The sequence below is a fragment of the Lissotriton vulgaris genome, chromosome 2_1 (assembly GCF_964263255.1).
Source record: "Lissotriton vulgaris chromosome 2_1, aLisVul1.2, whole genome shotgun sequence".
Taxonomy (NCBI): Eukaryota; Metazoa; Chordata; class Amphibia; order Caudata; family Salamandridae; genus Lissotriton; species Lissotriton vulgaris.
In genome coordinates this window covers 1,126,457,126-1,126,475,302 of record NC_141687.1, presented here as the reverse complement: position 1 = coordinate 1,126,475,302, position 18,177 = coordinate 1,126,457,126, and the positions used below count along the sequence as shown (strand labels likewise).

The following is an 18,177-nucleotide window of genomic DNA, read 5'->3' as shown; positions in this document are numbered from 1 at the left end:
ACGCATCCTAATATGGCGGACTGTGCCTGTTAGGCACCACCACCATTCTAGGAATGCTTTGCGAGTCCACCAGACAATCTGAACGATTGCCTGTGGCAGACTCATGGTGGACGGAATTACCGTCGACCAGAAAACCGCCTGCAATCATAATCTGGCAGGCTGAGAATGGCGGCAATTTGGCGGTGAATCCGCCACCGGCAGACTGCTGGTGGCGGATTCTACGCGATCGCAATGAGCCCCTTAGTCTTACAAATTAAGCACTGACTGCAGTAATTCCAAAATCCGATTGAAATAGCTTTTTAGCTGAATTTTATATTGACATAATTGCACTCAGCCATAGCGAATTGATCAAACAATTTACTTTGAGTATACCCTGGAGGATTTTCCATAGCCAAAACACTGCAGAAAAGGTCTGTATAGTAGTCATTGACTTTCTATACCCAGTTCTAAGAAAGCAATAACAAAATGAAGCAAGAAGAAAATGGATAATCCTTGCTTTCATGTCAAAATAGAACTGAAAATTCTTGTTAACAAATGCTATAAAAGTTTTGATTCTAGATGAAGTAAGAAGGGAACTGGCCCATTTTATACTCTTACAAGTGGCAAGAGATTAACTGGAAGAATGTTAAACCTTTCCTCTTTGCCCTGTGCAAGGAGTTTTGTGACAATGACTGTAGCATTAAATTTTGCCCAAAAGGCGTTTGACAACACAGTCGGTGCTCCTTCGCACGCTAAAGTGGAAACATTTGCCTTTCCAGGGATTAATGAAAAATAACAACTTGGGGCCACCACATTAGTTGTTTACTTACATTGCAATTGCGCCACTTTTTGTGCTGCTGCGGTGGCCTAAAAAATGCACCCAACAGCACCATATTTACAAAGTGACGCATCTAGTCAGCTGCTTCACTTTGGTAATCCCTGCGCTACATTATACCTGCGACAGGTATAATGTATGCAGGGTGGGTGTTCTGATGTAGAAAAGCCTTGTAGAAATGGTACTGTGAAATCTATGTGATTTCACTGCGTCACTTCTAAGGCATCACTGCGTCAAATCCTTACGCCTGATTAAAGCAGGTGTAAGGCGTGACGCAGGCCTTTTCACATGCTGCTTGCACCAGGTGAAATGAAACAATGCTGGAGTTGCATCTATTTCAAGACACACTCCTGCAATGCGCCATTTGTGCACAGGAAGATATGTCAGGATTCCCGACATATCTGTAAATCCTTGCGGTATGGAGCACCGTACAGTAAATATGGCGCATTCATGGTTTCGCAAGGACGGCACACTGAAAAGTGTTGCATAGCTGTTTCACCCTAGTGATGCAACACTTTTCATAAATTAGCCCCCATGTTTTTCTGCCTGGCTCCATTGTGTTTCATCTATATGGTGTGTTACTTTTTCAGCACATCACATGTTTACGATTGCTGTGACAACACTTATGGCCTGATTACGAGTGGGGCTGTTACTTCCAGCTGGTGCATAAACCCCTGTTTATGCACAGGTAGTAATTCGGAGTGTTATTTTACCTAATGCATCTGATAATTATTGACTGCATTAAATTACTCAACCTTCATTACAATTTGGCAGGTCAATTCAAATGTTAACAGGCGAAATTGTACGCTATTTACCATACCATTGCTTTTAATCTTAATTGTACCACTACCAGGTTAACACTGAATAATGTACCTGAAAGGCATACACAAAGTAATTTTATTTTTCTTACCAGATCACTAGCAATAACAGGAGCTCCTTCGGGCACGTCATGTCCATCCGGATGTACCATCAATCTGGACGAGGCACTTGATGATGAAGCATGCCATAAACAAACTTTGAGTAAGAGTCCTAATAAAAAAAAGGGTTTTGCATGGTGCTGGGACATCATAGGTGTTGTCATTCCGTCGTCCTTCTGAAAACGAGGGCACCTTATTTGTTGAGTGTCATCTTATGACTGGGAACATAGGGCCTCATTTACAATAGAATGCAGCAGCACGGCGCTGCACGCAATTTTGCAGCGCCACCCTGCGTCATTCTAAAAGTGTAGGAATGTGCCATATTTAGAAGAATACAGTGCATTCCTGTACTGACCCTGCACTAAAAAAGCAGCCTAGCAGCAATGCAGGCAACCTTGCACCATGGTGCCTGCGTTGCGGGGATGATTGATATTGTGCAGGAAGGGACACCTTTCCTCACAAAATAAATCAGTGGAGGCGATTTCCTCCTATGTGAGATGCAGAATACAGCACACATAAAAAGAGGAAAAAACGAGGAGAAATAAGGATTTATTTTTTGCTGCGCCTCCCTAATGCTACTCCTGGGGTGGCATTAGAATCTGACGCATTCGCAGGTTTACGATTCCTCGTGAATCTGGGAATGCCTCAGATTTCTTGGGTGTGCTGTTGGAACACCCACAGCAACACCCATGGAACGCCCCTTTCACGCAGTGTTCTGCTTGAAAGGGGCACATATTTACAAGGCCGTGAAAAGCCACGTAAAGTGGCTGTGTGTTGCTTCGCAAATATACTGTGCACATTGCGCCACCAAAGCGTCAAATAAGTGATGCTCCAGAGGCGCATAAAGAGCCGGTAGCATCCCGTAAATGAGGCCCATACAGCGTGAGCTAGTGCCTGTTTCACATCCCATTACTAGCAATCAGGCCTACTACAGCCCCTGGCTTGCACCTCTTATCTGTGCCCAGAGGTACCTGTGTTACTAATATGGTTGTGCAGAGTTTTGATTATATAAGAAAGGTTTCACATCGTTCCTGGTTACTGACGGCCAAGGGTAATTCAGAATATTCTAATTCCTCTTTTCCCATATGCAAGACTAGTATTTTTCTAATGTGTGTTGCGTTGGTGCTGAAAGCACCAGCACTGTGGAACAGCTTCACACGCGCAACTCCTAAGCGTGTTGCATGTGCAGTGACATTTTAAGGCATGGGCAAAGAAAGTGGGCTCTGGCCCTGGGCTCCAGTCTGTCAGGGGCCCCCGGATAGATTGGGCTCTGTTATACACAGAGTCCTGCCCTGATGACCTCGAAATATTTTTACACCTAGATTGTTTTAAATACCATTTTCCTTGAAATTATTTTTAATACTGGCAATGTGTGGGTGTCTATTACAGACATTTTGCAGTGAAATATTGTGTTTATGTTTTTCAACAACATGCAATAACCATAAACAAAGTTCCTATCAGATCAAAATAGGATCTCAAATATGAGAAATGGTAGTGGGTCACAGAGATTATTTGCAATAATATTGAGTCGCTACTATATTACAATATTGAAAACACGCACCACTCTCCCTGAATAATAGATGGAAATACATTCAGGGGCAGATTTACAATAAACTAACGCAGCGTGGTGCAGCAAGTCCTTTTGCTTTGCCGTTCTGCGTTAGTTTTGAAGCACAGGGAAGCAACATATTTACAACAATACGTCACATCTCTGTGCTTCCCCGTGCACTGGTGCACAAAGTGGTGCAATTCGCCGACGCTGTCACCATTGCACCATGGTGCCAGGATTCCTGTGTCACAGGGATGATTGTTTATGTGCAGGAAGGGTTTCCTTCCTGCACATAAACAATCAGAAATGGTGTTTTACAACTATCATGTGTGCTGCATTAGCACACATAGAACTTGTAAAATGTCAGTGATTTAAAGTATTGTTTATGTACAGGAAGGACACCTTCCTCTACATAAACAATCACCAGAGATGATTTCCTCTTTCTATGTGTGCTGCAGAATGCAGCACTTATATGAAGAGGAAAACAACGAGGAGAAAAATACATTTCTTCTTATTGCGCCTCCCTACGCCTCCTCTGGGATGGCGTAGCAATCAGACGCATTTCCAGATTTACGATTTTTTGTAAATCTGCAAATGTGTCTGGTTCCATGGGTGTTGCGTGGGAAGACCCACAGCAACTCCCATGGAACGCCCCTTTCACGCAAAGTGCTCCATGTAAAGGGGACGTATTTACAAAGGTGGCTTTTCCTGTCCTAGTTAACATGGGGCAGAAAAATGTGCTGCCATTGCCTCACAAAAATTGACACACTGGCAGCACAAGGGGCTTGTAAATCTACCCCTTAGAAATTGGACAGTTCTGTCTGTGCAGTGTCAGTGACCGGCCAAAGACAGTACTGACATATCCAAAGGGGCATGAAAAAGCTTAAATTGGACCTTAAATTCCACGCTGTTCTAAAAAGCGCCCCCCAAAATATCTCTGGCCCAAGGCCCCAAAAATCCTTAAGATGTTCCTGTGCATGTGATTTTGTACCGTATTTACCTGACTACATGTGCAAAGGAAAGGTGCATAATACCATTCAATGCATATATATTGTAGAGCATGACGAGCATTCAGTATTAAGCCATCATAAAGGTCCGCGTTTTAAGCAAAAGAGCAGCTTGCCAAGATCATTGTAAAGTTTGCAAAAATGTTATAGGTTTTGAAAGACAAACACTAAAGCTGGAAAAATAAAACGTTGCCTATCCCTAACTTCCAGGCTCAGGTCTCTACACTGTGCCTCGCAGTCATATACCTGTGGATCATGACCTCACTCCACAGTCAAGCTCACAAACACTTTACACTGCATTACAGCAAATCTTCCAGGCGATTGGAGAAGCAACCACTCTAAATTCAAAAGAGTCAACCTTTTAGGCCAAAAGGGACAGGGTAAATAAAACCAATAAAAAAATGATGTCCCTTTTGTGCTCACACTACATACCCATAAATCATCTATATCTCAATCCAATAACAATGCACTGAATAAAACACTGCATTTATTTTATTTATATATATATTGTGACAGAATTTGTATGTGAAAAGGACTTGTATAGAGACAGAACTTTTGTGTAAAAAGGACTTGTATAGTGGTAGAATTTTGAGATATAGGAATTGTCTGTTTTTAACAATTTGTGTATGTTTATAATGTGGGGGTGTAAAGAGTGTCTGCAAGAAACGGAGGGTGTGTTTAAGAAATATTTTAATGTCTGCATTTTTCTCTGAGGTAACGTACAGATGATGTTTAGTATGGATTAAGATGCTTCATATTTCTAGATTTTGTATCGTATATTAACGATTTGTATATTGTGAACACAATTACATTTACTTGCATAATTTAAATAAACATACATTTTTTCAATATAAGGCGACAGCCATATTTGATTATATAGATACATAATATACATGCAGTATTTGATTCAGTGCATTCTAATTGGATTGAGATACAGATGATTCATTGGTATGTAGTGTGAGCACAGCAGGGAAATCTTTTTTTTATTGGAGAAGCAGCCACCACAGTCCTCCCAGAATCACAGCTATCTACCGCCTCTGGGTGACACCTAGCTGAGTAACTCCGCGCATGACTTTTTCACCTGGTGACCTCAGAATAGCTATTGATATCGGCCCTTGGCTGGTTATAGGAGATAGTTAGGGAGAATGCCATTGGTTTAAGAAGAACCCCCGGCACAGTGCAGGTATTGTCAGAGGCTGGTATGGTTACCTATGGTTGAGCAAGAGCCTTTGACACACTGTGGTTAGGGTCACAGGCTCATAAAAGATTCCAGTCTTGGAGGAAGATCCATTGTTCTGGACCAGGCTTCTCCAGCTAGTAGCTCGTGAGCTACTGGTAGATCCCTACCGACCTAAATGTAGCTCTCCTGTGTTGAACCATTTTACAAAATTAAACTTGCTTGCTTACTTGAATTAATATGTGTATATGAAAAACTAAAAACTGGTATTTGAGATGACAATGTGGGTATTTTCAGAACTCCTAACCAGGTGTTTGGAGAAAAATGGTCGAATTTCCAAAATATATAAAAAGCTGGATAATTGAGTGATAAGCCATGGAGCACGGGGGAGGCTTAATCCTATTATTATTACCTTGGCGCCAGGGCCACTGCAACTATAGCTGCCATATATTACCACACAGAGGCATTCCACATTAACAAAATATTTTCTATATTAATGGTAGCAACAGTGCCTGGTGAAGTGAGGAGATCACTGATGGTAATCTAGTATATGGTGGACACAAATGTAACTTTAAGGGGTGCTTTTCCATTTTAGAGCGCCACGATAGCGCAAAACGAGGTGAGGAGGTGTATATATTGAAGCCCCCACCTTGTGGAAATACATGCGGATGTTCGGACGCAGACATAGGAACCTGGGGTCTTCGCTTTAACCTTTTCAGAACATACGAAACTTGGGAAGTGGCGGTGATGTACTCCGGCTCATCAAGGTACGCCAGAAGGGTAGTACTAGAGTTAATGTAGTGTGCCTAGTTGAAATATAGGGTGGGCATGCTTCATTTTAGAAAGAACAAAATAATATAAGAACATATTCTCTTTTATTAGGGTCTCGATAAGAAAATCAGTTTCCAAATTCAAAAAAGGAGAATAAGAACAAGTGCAGTTACCCAAATTCTTTTTTTAAATTAAGGTGAGAGCCATGTAAATACCCTTTGTAGGCAACCAAATAAGCCTAGAGATTGAGATAGGTGTCCTGGGATGGGGCTTAATACAAAAGGGATACTAGTAGCTATATTGGTGCATTGTGCCGTATATAAGCTGGATAACTATATACATGGGGTTACGATATTGAGGAATGCTCGACTGGTATACAGCGAGTATTGTGTTTGGATTATGCAATCTGAAACCATATAAAAGGATCTGAGGGGTTTAGTACAGTGCACTAGTTTCTCAGTAACAAATCATCCAAATTGAAGCACTGTGAGAATGTTGTAAAAATTGGGGTGAACCATGAGTATAAAGTTTTGAAGAAACAGTAACATCTTGTGTAGAAGGGAAATGTTGTAAATATCCTAATGAAAAATGTTCATATGTTCTGTAAATACCTAATGAAATGTTGATATGTTCTGTAAATACCTAATGAAATGTTGATATGTTCTGTAAATACCTGTTGAAATAGACTACACAACTGGTGAAATATATGTTATGATTGTGACAGTAGTGTAACGCTAAAGGACATGAAATCCAGTTTTAATACTAAATGCGATATATTCAAAATGAAATTCTGAGATACTAGTTAGATGTGCATAGCATGTCATTGTAAATCATGTTTATAGAATAACTACTCTAAGGTTTTAAATATATATTTTTATACATTTGTCATACAAGTTATAATTATCCAAAATGCCAATAAGAAAAGGGAACATATTTGTTGTCTTGATAAAGATGTAATAACCAGACATCCATCGAAATGCATTCCTATACATTATCTCGAGCAAAATTTGGACCTGCAGATACAAATTACAGTCTATGTATCCAGGCTAAGCTTGTAGAAATGATTCCTAGGGACATGTGGTACTAAAAGACAAAGTGTGTTATCTATTATCGTTCTTCCCCTACATATAAGGGTTCTCTGTGGTACAAGTATTATGTTATGTCATGTTATGTCCTGATTTGATTAACTTTATGGTGTAGAATTATGTTGATTTGATTTGTTATGTCTGAATATATGTTTTTTTATTACACAAAGTGTGTTTTTACAAAGTTGTGTATATACTAAAATAATATATTTTAATAAATGTTTTGCACTGTATTATTAAGTGATAGTTTATATTTAATTATAGCAAGGATCTCGAGTGAGATCTTGGTTTCTTCCCTTCATTTAAATAGGTTCATTCATTCGTATTGTGCTAGGTGAGAATGCTATAATTTGTAGGATGTTTCTTTGATTGAGTGTATCAAGGGATAGATAACCTGTTTTCAGTACTGGCAGTACTCCATTCTCTTGGTGCTTGACAAGGGGTCTCTCTCTACTTTAAATATACGAATGTAATCTTGTCAGTTACAGTCACTATTACAACACTAATAATATCAGTATCTCATCAAGATGTTCATTGAACAAAAGTAGCTCCTATTCCAGAATATTTTGGAGACCCCTGGTCTGGACGCAGTGTCAGTAGAGTCAGATCTCGGGGTAACTCTACCCGCAGAGAGAGGGACAGAAGCAACAGGGTCTATCTGTATAGGGAAGCAACAACAGTCTGTATTCTCTCATTAAAGGTATGACTGTCTTTGCAGTCAAAGATGAAAGGAGTCAGAAAGGCGGCAGAAAGAACCAGGGACTTTGAATATTAGAGATATAAAATCCACCTGACCTGATGATAGGATAAAGCAGGTGAAAGAAGGCAGAGATTAAAGACTTGGGCTAGTCATTAGGCTCGACTTTGATGTCGCAAGAAAAAGAAAAACAGAATTAAAAGTAGGAACCGGTGAATGACTCTCAAAGAAGGGTCTCCTGATTCAGACAGAGACATGAAACAATTCGTACTTAGTAGTTTTTTTAAACGTTTTTTTTAAAACTCTTTTCTTTAATGCAGTTTTGCAGAGAGTGATCCAGCAGTGGGGGCTCAGACTTTGGAGGCCACTGTTTGTCTACTTTTAAGGCAAGTTTCTAGCACTCCCACCACCCCTAGCTGATCCTCTTGTTTATCCAGATAAGGAAATGCTACCGTGCATGGCGGTAAAGTTATGAAGCAACATGAATGCAGTGTTTGATCGGCTCTGTGCGTTGACATGGCATCTTCAATCGGATTCAAAGGGTGTACTTTGTGGTGCGCAAAAGGGTTTTGTTAGCAACTTTCAAAAGGTCTAGGGAAAACTTGGCAACTTTTTGAAGATTGAGAAGTTTTTTCCTTCGCCACTTTTATGTGAAACTGTTTTATTCTGGTAATCGCGTCTCACATACCCGTATTTGATACAAGGAAAACCATTCTGCATAATATACGTTGCAGAAAACAGCCAGTGAAAATTTCGGTGCAATAACATAACGTGTATTTGTAAAGCACACGTTCACCCAAGGGTAACTTGGCGCTGAACAACAGGGGGCAGATTTACAAGTCCCTTGCTCCACTTTTGAGTCACTTTTCCCATGTTAAAAGTGACGCAAAAGTGTCACAAGGGGCTTGTAAATCTGCCCCCAGATGTTTATTGTTACCCGACTAAATGGTACTAATTTTATCGACCTCAGAAGGATGAAAGGCTTAGTGGATCAGCCGGGATTTGAACCTGTGACTAGGAGGTCGAACACAGGACACTATAGTAGGAATTAGTCCACTAAGCCACCAAACCCAGCTACCACATCACAGTGCATCCAAACCCTCAGGAAAAGGTAAACTTGCAGATTAACATTTTGCAGACTTTTAGCACAGTGAATAATAAATCACCGTGAAAGAAAATTGCCAAGAAAAAATCAACAAACAGGTTCCACCTTGCTAATTTTGGTTTGAGAGAAAACTATCTCGCTGTGCAGTGGAAATCATTTTACAATGCAGAAAAAAACTTTACACAGGCAAAAGATGGACTTGGAAACTTCCTCACTTTTTCTTATGTAGAAAAGCTTACATTTTGCAAAACTTTGCTGACACAAAAAAGAAAGAAAATATTTTGAACACTCCAAATAATGGACTTGTGATGGCTTAAGAAATAAAAGGAGCTCATACAGGTCAGTTCACGAATGTGTGTGCTGTCACAGAATAACGTTGCGCCTCTTTTAAAGACAATTATTCATTGACTAAACAGAATATAATAACCTAATACATTCTCCATGGGTAACGCATGGGCTCCAGACATTAGAGCTACAAACCAGTGAAAGGCAATCACTACTTTCTATTTTTGACTTATAATGACTGAAAATGTATGGATTTGGTGTATACTCTTTAGAGAGTGGAATATCTTAAAAACAAAAACAAAGATCTGATCTAGCCCAGATCACCTATTTGTACTCTGTTTGCTTTTTAATTACCAATGAAGTATAAAAATGAACATTATTTTCCCATTGGGGGCTGTCTCACAAAACATGTTTACAAGTGCTATTTCATGTGCTTACTGGTAGGTTCAGGTAGTGCTTGGTGCAAACCCTCTTTTTTTACCATATCATAAAAGTGAGATTTGAAGGTGGTAATATGTGGCCAGCATGTTTGTGCAAATGTATTTTGTGACTTTTTGTTGTGGTGGTGTGTTTTGTTATTTTGCATGCTATTGTATTTTTGCACTATTGCAATGTCGACTAATTGCAGTGTGTTGTGTTTTTTATTACCCTCTCGTAGCATTGTCCCCTGTCATGTTTTCATTGTGTTGTTCTGTTCCTTTATGTGTATTATTGTATTATGTTCTTGTTGGGATGGTAAAGCTCTCTGCATAGTTAAACCTATACCTCTGCCCTACATGTTCAATGTTACTATTATCGGGATTTTTTATGATGATTTTTTTGTCACAGGCAAACACTGATGATCATGAGGGTGTGCCCTACATAGGTCTGCCTCATGGATTGTGGTCTTGTTGTATCAGGAGGGACGCCTAGAGCACTACCCTCATAGTGGTGGAAGGCTGCCACCTTCACCACTAGTTAAGCAGCATAAGCTCAGTGGTGCCATCATACTGTGTTAGGGATCAGAAGTAGTGAATAGGATCTTTTTCCTTTGAATCACTGGAATGAGGCCAACAGGCTCATTTGCCTTGTTTTATGTGCGCTTAAGAAGGGCACAGTATGGGATAGAGCAGTACTGTAGTGTGCATGTGTGGTTAGTGCATGTACTGGTTGTACGTATGCCTGTGAGAGGTAAATGACACAAAAGATATAGGGCCAGGTGTAGGAAGCAAAATAGCGATCGCAAACACAGAAATTCACAGAATTTCTACGTTTGCGATCGCAAAAGACCCATGTGAAATGTAGAGATGGAAAAAGGCAAGAGTAAATTAAGGAATCGCTAAAAAAAGCAAAGAGCCAGATGTATGAAGCTGAAATGGGTTCGCAAACGCCAAAATTCGCAGAATTTCGGCGTTTGCGAACTCATTTGAGCAAAATGGTATGTATGTAGCAAATTTCAGTGCAAAATAAAGAATTGCAAATTTGCGATTCCTTATTTTGCGATTGCATTTAAGGAATCTCAAAATTTGCGATTCCTTAAATGCAATGTATGAAGCAAAAAAAAAATTGCTAATTGTCCTTAAGGAATCGCAAATTACCACCAACTTGAAGTTGGTGGTAATTTTCGAATTTCTTGAAAAATGCCCATTTTTGCATTTTTCAAAGTGCCATGTGATGCACATACATGCCCTTAGGGCATGTATGTGCACCACGTGTGCACCAATGCTTATTTCAGGGGTGCAACAGGATGTCCTTTGGACACCCCTGCACCCTTGAAATTATTCTCAATTTGCGATTAACAAATTGCGAATCTCAAATTGAGAATAATTTCACATTCATTCCTATGGGCCTCCTGGCCCATAGAAATGAATGGGAAATTATTCCTTAATTGCGATTAGCAATTTGCTAATCGCAATAAAGGAATTTTAAGAAATCCGAAAAATTTCGAATTTCTACATACATACCATTTTGTAATTCTCAAATAGCGATTCCTTAAAAATCGCTATTTGAGAATCGCAAAAGTGTATCTTGATACATCTGGCCCAAAGTCAGTTAGCGATTCCTTATTTTGCGAATATGACACACCGACTCCCAAATAGCTCCTTGCAAAGTGCGAACTCGCTAAAAATAAATCGCAAACCAATGCAAGAAAATTCACAAATAGCGATTTCCCGCAAAATTGCTATTTGCGAGTCGCAAATTGCCACCAACTCAACGCAGGTGGTAACCAGGTGCACTGCAAATAAACAGCCCCAGAATGCATCAGTCTCAACGCAATGGCGGCCCTTTATGTCATTGCAAGGCGGATTCAAGCAGCAGCACAGAGGATGAGTAGGCTACAGGAACGCATATACAGATTGCGCATCACCCTTTTCAAACTCACAAAAGAAGAAATACGTGAGAGGTACAGGCTTCACCCCACTACCATCCTAGACCTGATACATGACCTGCACCCCATCCTGGAGCAGCAGACACGCAGGGTGCACACAATTCCACCACATGTGCAGGTCCTTTGTTCCCTGCATCTACTTGCATCAGGTAGTTACCAGGGGGTGAAAGCTGTGGCTGGAGGTGTCTCACAAAGTTGCCTGTCACGCTTCTTCAACACCTTCTTGGATGCCATGCTTCAAAGAATGCACAATTATATCTGGTTTCTCTCAACGCAAATGGAACTGCATAAAACCAAGATGGATTTCTATCAGATGGCCCAGTTCCCACATGTCATAGGGTGCATCAATGGGACACATATCGCAATCTGCCCCCCGCTACTGAGTACATATATCAGAACGGGAAATCATATCATTCAACCAACGTTCAGATAATTTGTGATGCGTCTCACATAACTGATATAGTAGCAAAATTCCCAGGGAGCACGCATGATTCCTACATCTTCAGGCACAGTGGAATCTATACACCTCTGGCTGAGGGTGAAATTGGAGAAGGATACCTGCTAGGTAAATGCATGTGGCACACCCTGATGTATAACTTGGATGTATCTGTTGTTGCCTATGATTGATGTTTCATCCTCTCCCACTTAGGTGACAGCTCATATGGGGTGCATGCATTCATACTCACCCCATTCCTCAACCCATCTACCCCAAGTGAGAGGAGATACAATGCTTCCCATAAATCTATGCGGAAAGTGGTGGAGCAGACATTTGGACTCCTGAAGAGCAGGTTTCGCTGCCTCCACAAGAGTGGAGGTACACAGCTGTACTGCCCAGAGATATGCTGCAAAATCATTGCTACCTGTGCCATGCTACACAACCTGGCCACAAAGTAGGGAACCCCAGTTGAAATCACAGATTCAGACTCAGAGGATGACGAATGTCCATGACCACTGCACAGCGCAGCAGGAGTCATAGGAGCGGCAGATGGGAGATACAGACCTGCTGAGATCACACGCAACTATTTCTAAGTAAGTAATGAGACAAAGTGATTAATGACAATTGTGTAACGGTGTTTTATTGTCCTTACATCAGGCAATAGGAATGAACACCGCCTCACCATATTGGTCTCTGAGTGCCTTGAGTAGCCCAGCGTGGCATTAACAAACTGCATGCTCATTGTCATCTACTATTAGTGGGTCACATGGGTTACCTCACCCATCTGCGAATGTCAGCACCGGCATGGACTTATTTCCTGTGAGCTCGCACAGCAGTACCACGCTCAGTTTGCAAACCGCCCTCCCTAGAGGACTGTTCTGCTGCTGGCCCTTGCCTTGCTCTACATCGTCTGGGCTCAGCAACGGGTGGAGTTATGCTGCTGAGGCTGGTGACCTCCTCACTGTCGCCACCATCCCCAGACCCTGTGACAGCAATGCTGGCTGTCTGGAGCAGTTCAACCACAGTGGTGACCTCCTGCACCAACCCCCTAGCAGAATCCTGGCAGCAGTGGCACATTTCCAACTGCATGGCCACTGTGTGTCTGCTGAGGACAGAAGTGGTTTGCATAGACGGTTCACCGCCCTTGTGTATCCCTTCATGCACTGTTTTTCCCAGCACCTTGCACCACGTTCACTGTCCAATTTGCTGCACAACTGCCTTACTGCCTCAGTCATGGCCTTCTGAAGCATCATCATGGCATTCTGGTGGTGTGAATTCTCAGGTTTGGGTGTTAAGGAGGTGGCACAGAGGCCACAGAGCACAGGCATACATTGAACACAGAGGCAGCAAGAAATGAATTCGGCTGCAATGATGGCAACGAAAATCAATATCCTCCATCCCCACTGAGAGGCCAGGCCCCAAAACCAACCGGTTAGGGACCATGGGCCATGGCATAGATTCATCAACCCAAATTGCGATCGCAATAGCTGCGAAACAGCTATTGCGATCGCAATTTCCGCTCCCGCAATTCATTAAGCCAAAAAGCACCAAATTGCGAATTCGCAAATATAAGTTTGCAGAATACTTGTGGAACACACTTAGCGAATCTGTATCAGCAGTTTTCCACTTATTCTGTGAATTATTTTGTGAATTCGCAAATAAATCGCAAATTCGATTAATCAAACATCGCAAACTGCAAAAAACACCAAAATCGCTAAATGCGAGTCCAATTTAAGGAGAAGTCAAACCAGGTGGTAACCATGAAGTTCAATTGGTTAAAAAAAAATCCAACAAGAAACAGGTGCGGGGTAAAACAAACACACTTAAGGAGACACAGTAGGAGCATGAGGACATTCACAATGCCAGGTCTATAGATTCTGACAAGGCGGCTGAGGCTCCAGGCTGCAGCCCGGAACCAACACAGGATCCAGGAGCGCCTCTTCCGGCTGGGGATAACACTCCTGGGCCAGACTGAAGAGGAGATCTACTCCAAATACAGGCTGAATGGGGCAATGATAACTAAGCTCATCCGAGACCTTGACCCCTGATGCAGCACCCAACAAGGAGGACCAATGCCGTGCCCACCCATGTCCAGGTCCTGTGCTGCCTGCACCTCCTGGCCTCCGGAAGCTTCCAGGGGATAGTTGCATATGCAGGGGGGGATCTCCCAGAGCACACTGTCACGCTGCCTATGGAGTTTCCTGGACGCCATGCTGAACCGGATACACCACTACATGACCTTCCCAACCACCCAACAGGACTTAAACCAAACAAAGCTTGACTTCTATAAAACCGCGCAATTCCCCCATGTAATTGGCTGCATTGACTGTACCCACATCCACATCTGCCCACCCGCTGAGACAGAATACATGTACCGGAATCGCAAGTCCTACCACTCACTAAACATCCAGATGGTCTGCAATGCAAAGACATTCATCACCGACATAGTGGCCCAATACCCAGGGAGCACGCATGATTCGTTCATCTTCAGGCACAGCGGCATACACACCCACTTGGCCAGGGGTGACTTCGGCGAAGGACATCTCCTAGGTAAGTACACATGCCCACATACAGTATGTTAAGACCATGTAGCTGCGCATAACAGGCACTGACCCTCTGCTCCCATTCTTCAGATGACAGCGCATCCTCACCCCATATATCAACCCTGCCACACCACAGGAATGGCGCTACAATGCTGCGCACATTCACACAAGAAATGTCATTGAGCGGACATTTGGGATGTTAAAGAGCCGATTCCGCATCCTACACAAGACTGGTGGAGCCCTGAAATACCAGCCTGAGGTCTGCTGCCACATCGTGGCCGTGTGTGCCATACTTCACAATATTGCTACCAAGTGGAGGATACCTGTGGAGCTCTCTGGTAGTGAGTCGAAGGGGGACAACCGGGCACCTGCACATGTGCATCATGCACACGGGGAGAATCCTGCAGAAGTACACAGGCGCCGCAACAACATTACACAGAACTATGTCTAGTGCACCCATACCCCTCACACAACACTGCACTCATGCATGCCACATGAAATAATGACATGAGTAAAATTTGTGTTGAAAATAAATTCTCTTTCATTTGTTTTGAACAAGATCTATAACTTTTTTGTTTTTACAAACAACATAACTGCTGTATTGCATCATACAGCCTCTTGAATGCAGAGCAGGCCTGCTTGGTACATCAGCATGGCACTGCTGCTAAAGTTCAGCCATTCACTGGTGCCTCCTGCCGGACGCACCCTGTCGCCTCACCAAATCCACGTTGGCAGTGTCCGGCTGTGATGCTGTACTGGGCCTGGTACTGTGGTACAGATCTGGGTCCACCGGCACAGACAGGCTGCTCAGGCTGGATGTGCCCTCACTGGCATCATCACCCCCCTTGCATGGGCTTGGCCACACACCTGTTGGTTTTGGATTGCGGTGGTGACCTGCTCCAGGGCCCTTGCAGCATCCTGGCTGCATTGCATCATTTGAATTTGCATTGCCAGGGAGCGGCGTGACAGTTGGGATGTTGCATTCCCGATCAGGTGATTTGACCTGGTATATGCTGATAGCCGGGTCAGCAGCTGGAAGTGGCGGCGGCGGGTGATGTCCTGCTGCAACACCATCAGTTGGCTGTTCTCCTTAACTGCAGCAGTCAACTCCTGCGCACTTTAGGTGAGCTGATTCACATTGCGTGCAATCTTGTACAGCTGCAGCTGCATGGCTGCCATGTACTGTGCCTGCTTGCAGTGCACAGCTAGCATCCGGCGTTCGATCCCTAGCCCTGGATCTTGGGCCTGTTGCTCCCTCCCTGCTCGTGTGCCCCCGTTGCGCTGCAGCCTCAACCGGCCGCTTGCCTGAGACCGCACAGTGCCTGTGCGGCGTGTCTGCCTCCTGGGTGGTGGTGGGGCCTGTTCTACTGCCATGCGAGATGCATGGGGTGTTTGCACTCCTCCTGTGGCTGCAGGGGTGGCCCTGTCCGCATGTGGAGGTGGTGGTACTGGTGCAGGTGCAGGTGTGTGTGATGGTCCGGGTTGTGGGGCAGGATGGCTCTCTCCCTCCGTCTCCTCTGGGGTCTCCTCGATGTGGAGTGCCTCGCTGTCTGTGGTCTCTGCTTCTGCAGCACCTGTGATGTAAAGGGGTGCATGATTATTGATATGAATCTTGCACATGGGATGTTGCAACATGCATGCAGGCTTGCATTCCCTGACTGGCTTTAGGGATATTTTTCGCTTGACAGTTCTGGCTGTGTATGGCTATCAGGGAACTATTGTCATACTACATGTCCCACGGTGCAATAGTGCGTTTCTGATGTGCAGGGACTGCATTACTGGGGTTGTCAAATGGCTAGCTCGGGGGGCATGGGCATTCTTAGGGGACGGGGTCGCAGTTGCATGGCTCTTACCTTGTGATTGTTTTGTGGGTCCGGAAGTGTCCAGCCGAGTGACCCCCACTCAGGCTGCAGGGTTGATTGTGCACTCAACCATGTCTTTAAGTGGTGTGTTGGTGGCAACTGTGGGGTCTCCTCCTCCCGTGGCATGTTGCTCCCCCAGCCTCTCTGCTATGCGCTCCTTGACACGCCCTCTGAGGTCATACCACCTCTTATTCAGGTCATCAATTGACCCCTGGGTCACTCCTACGGACTTTACCTTCGCCCTGATGTGCAGCCAAATGCTCCGTTTGTCGGCCCCAGGGACCTTTCTGATAGCTTCCCAAAAAGCTTATCATGGTTCCTGCTGACTCCCTCAATCAGGAACTCCAGCTCCTGTTCTGAAAACGTTATTTTTCTTTTCCTGCCAGTTTCACTAGCTCCTGCTGCATCCTGGGAAAATTCTGGTGTTGGATGTCTGATCTGTTTCGGGGCTGCAGGGTGTTTCTTCAAGAGCTCAGGGCTGTGCCTCCTCCTCTCTCCAGCTCTGTGTTCAAAATGAGTAAGGGAATTGCCTACTTCCTGGTTGTGATGTCATCATTGTGCTCAAAATGCGACTTCCCTTTTTTTGCGATCTCGCAATTAGCGAGATCGCAATTTGCGATTTCGGTAATTGCGAAATCGCAATTTCAGGTTGGGAAAACAGGAGATTCTGTGAATTTTCTGTGATTTTTGGAAATTCGCATTCGGCAATTGCGGCCGATTGCGAATCGCTTTTTTTAATCGCATTTTTTGATGCATCCCATTCTGCGAATTCCAATTTGCGATTCCGTATTTTTCACAAATTGGAATTCGCAGAATAGGTGCTTGATGCATCTGGGGGCATGAACCCTCATCCTGACGGATGTTGGAAGCAATCTTATGGAGCTTTTAGATTGCTTGATAAACTGTTGGTGCATTATCAGGTATGTATACACAGCAGCTTCTTTTGATCAATGTACAGACTCCTGCACGGTCCGCTAGGATTATTTCAAGAACCATCCGATTCTGCAAAGTCATGAGGCGGTCCGCTTGAAGTTCAGCAGTGATGTTACTGAGAGCACCAGTAGTCACGTTGATGGTGGCCTCTACCACTCTTGTAAGGTGTCGAATATCACGACTATTGACCATAGCCCCCAAAAGGGGAGGAACCCTTTAGCAAAGTCTCCAAATTCTTGCACGGCTGTGTCTTCAGCGTCAACTACACCTCTCTTCTGGATGTGGTGTGTTGCATCTGCTGTGTAGGTCGGGGGAAGCAACCAAGTGATAAAACAGGTGCCAGCCCATGACTTGGGCAGCCAGGTGTAGGCCTTGCTCCCACACACAAAATAGGTATTGAGCGAAGCCACCAGAGCTGGGCGAGTCGAGCCATTAAGCTGGAGCATGTAGGTGCAGTCACTCTCCCCTACCCATACTGTTCCACTGCTCTCTATGCAGTATTGCCCGGAATGTGGGTAGACAGGGAGGTCCCTGAGGGGTGGCAGCCGTCGTCCTGCTCCACTGTTGGTGAGGATCGACGGATAGAAAGACCTATGGTTGTTCTCATATTCATCCTTTTCAGGTGCAG

The 18,177-nt window shown here is 43.7% G+C and overlaps 1 pseudogene; it reads right to left on the bottom strand.

Annotated features, from left to right (window-relative positions):
• Positions 1-15,433: 15,433 nt before the first annotated feature.
• LOC147731690 (uncharacterized) lies at positions 15,434-16,389 on the bottom strand (annotated as a pseudogene).
• Positions 16,390-18,177: the final 1,788 nt, after the last annotated feature.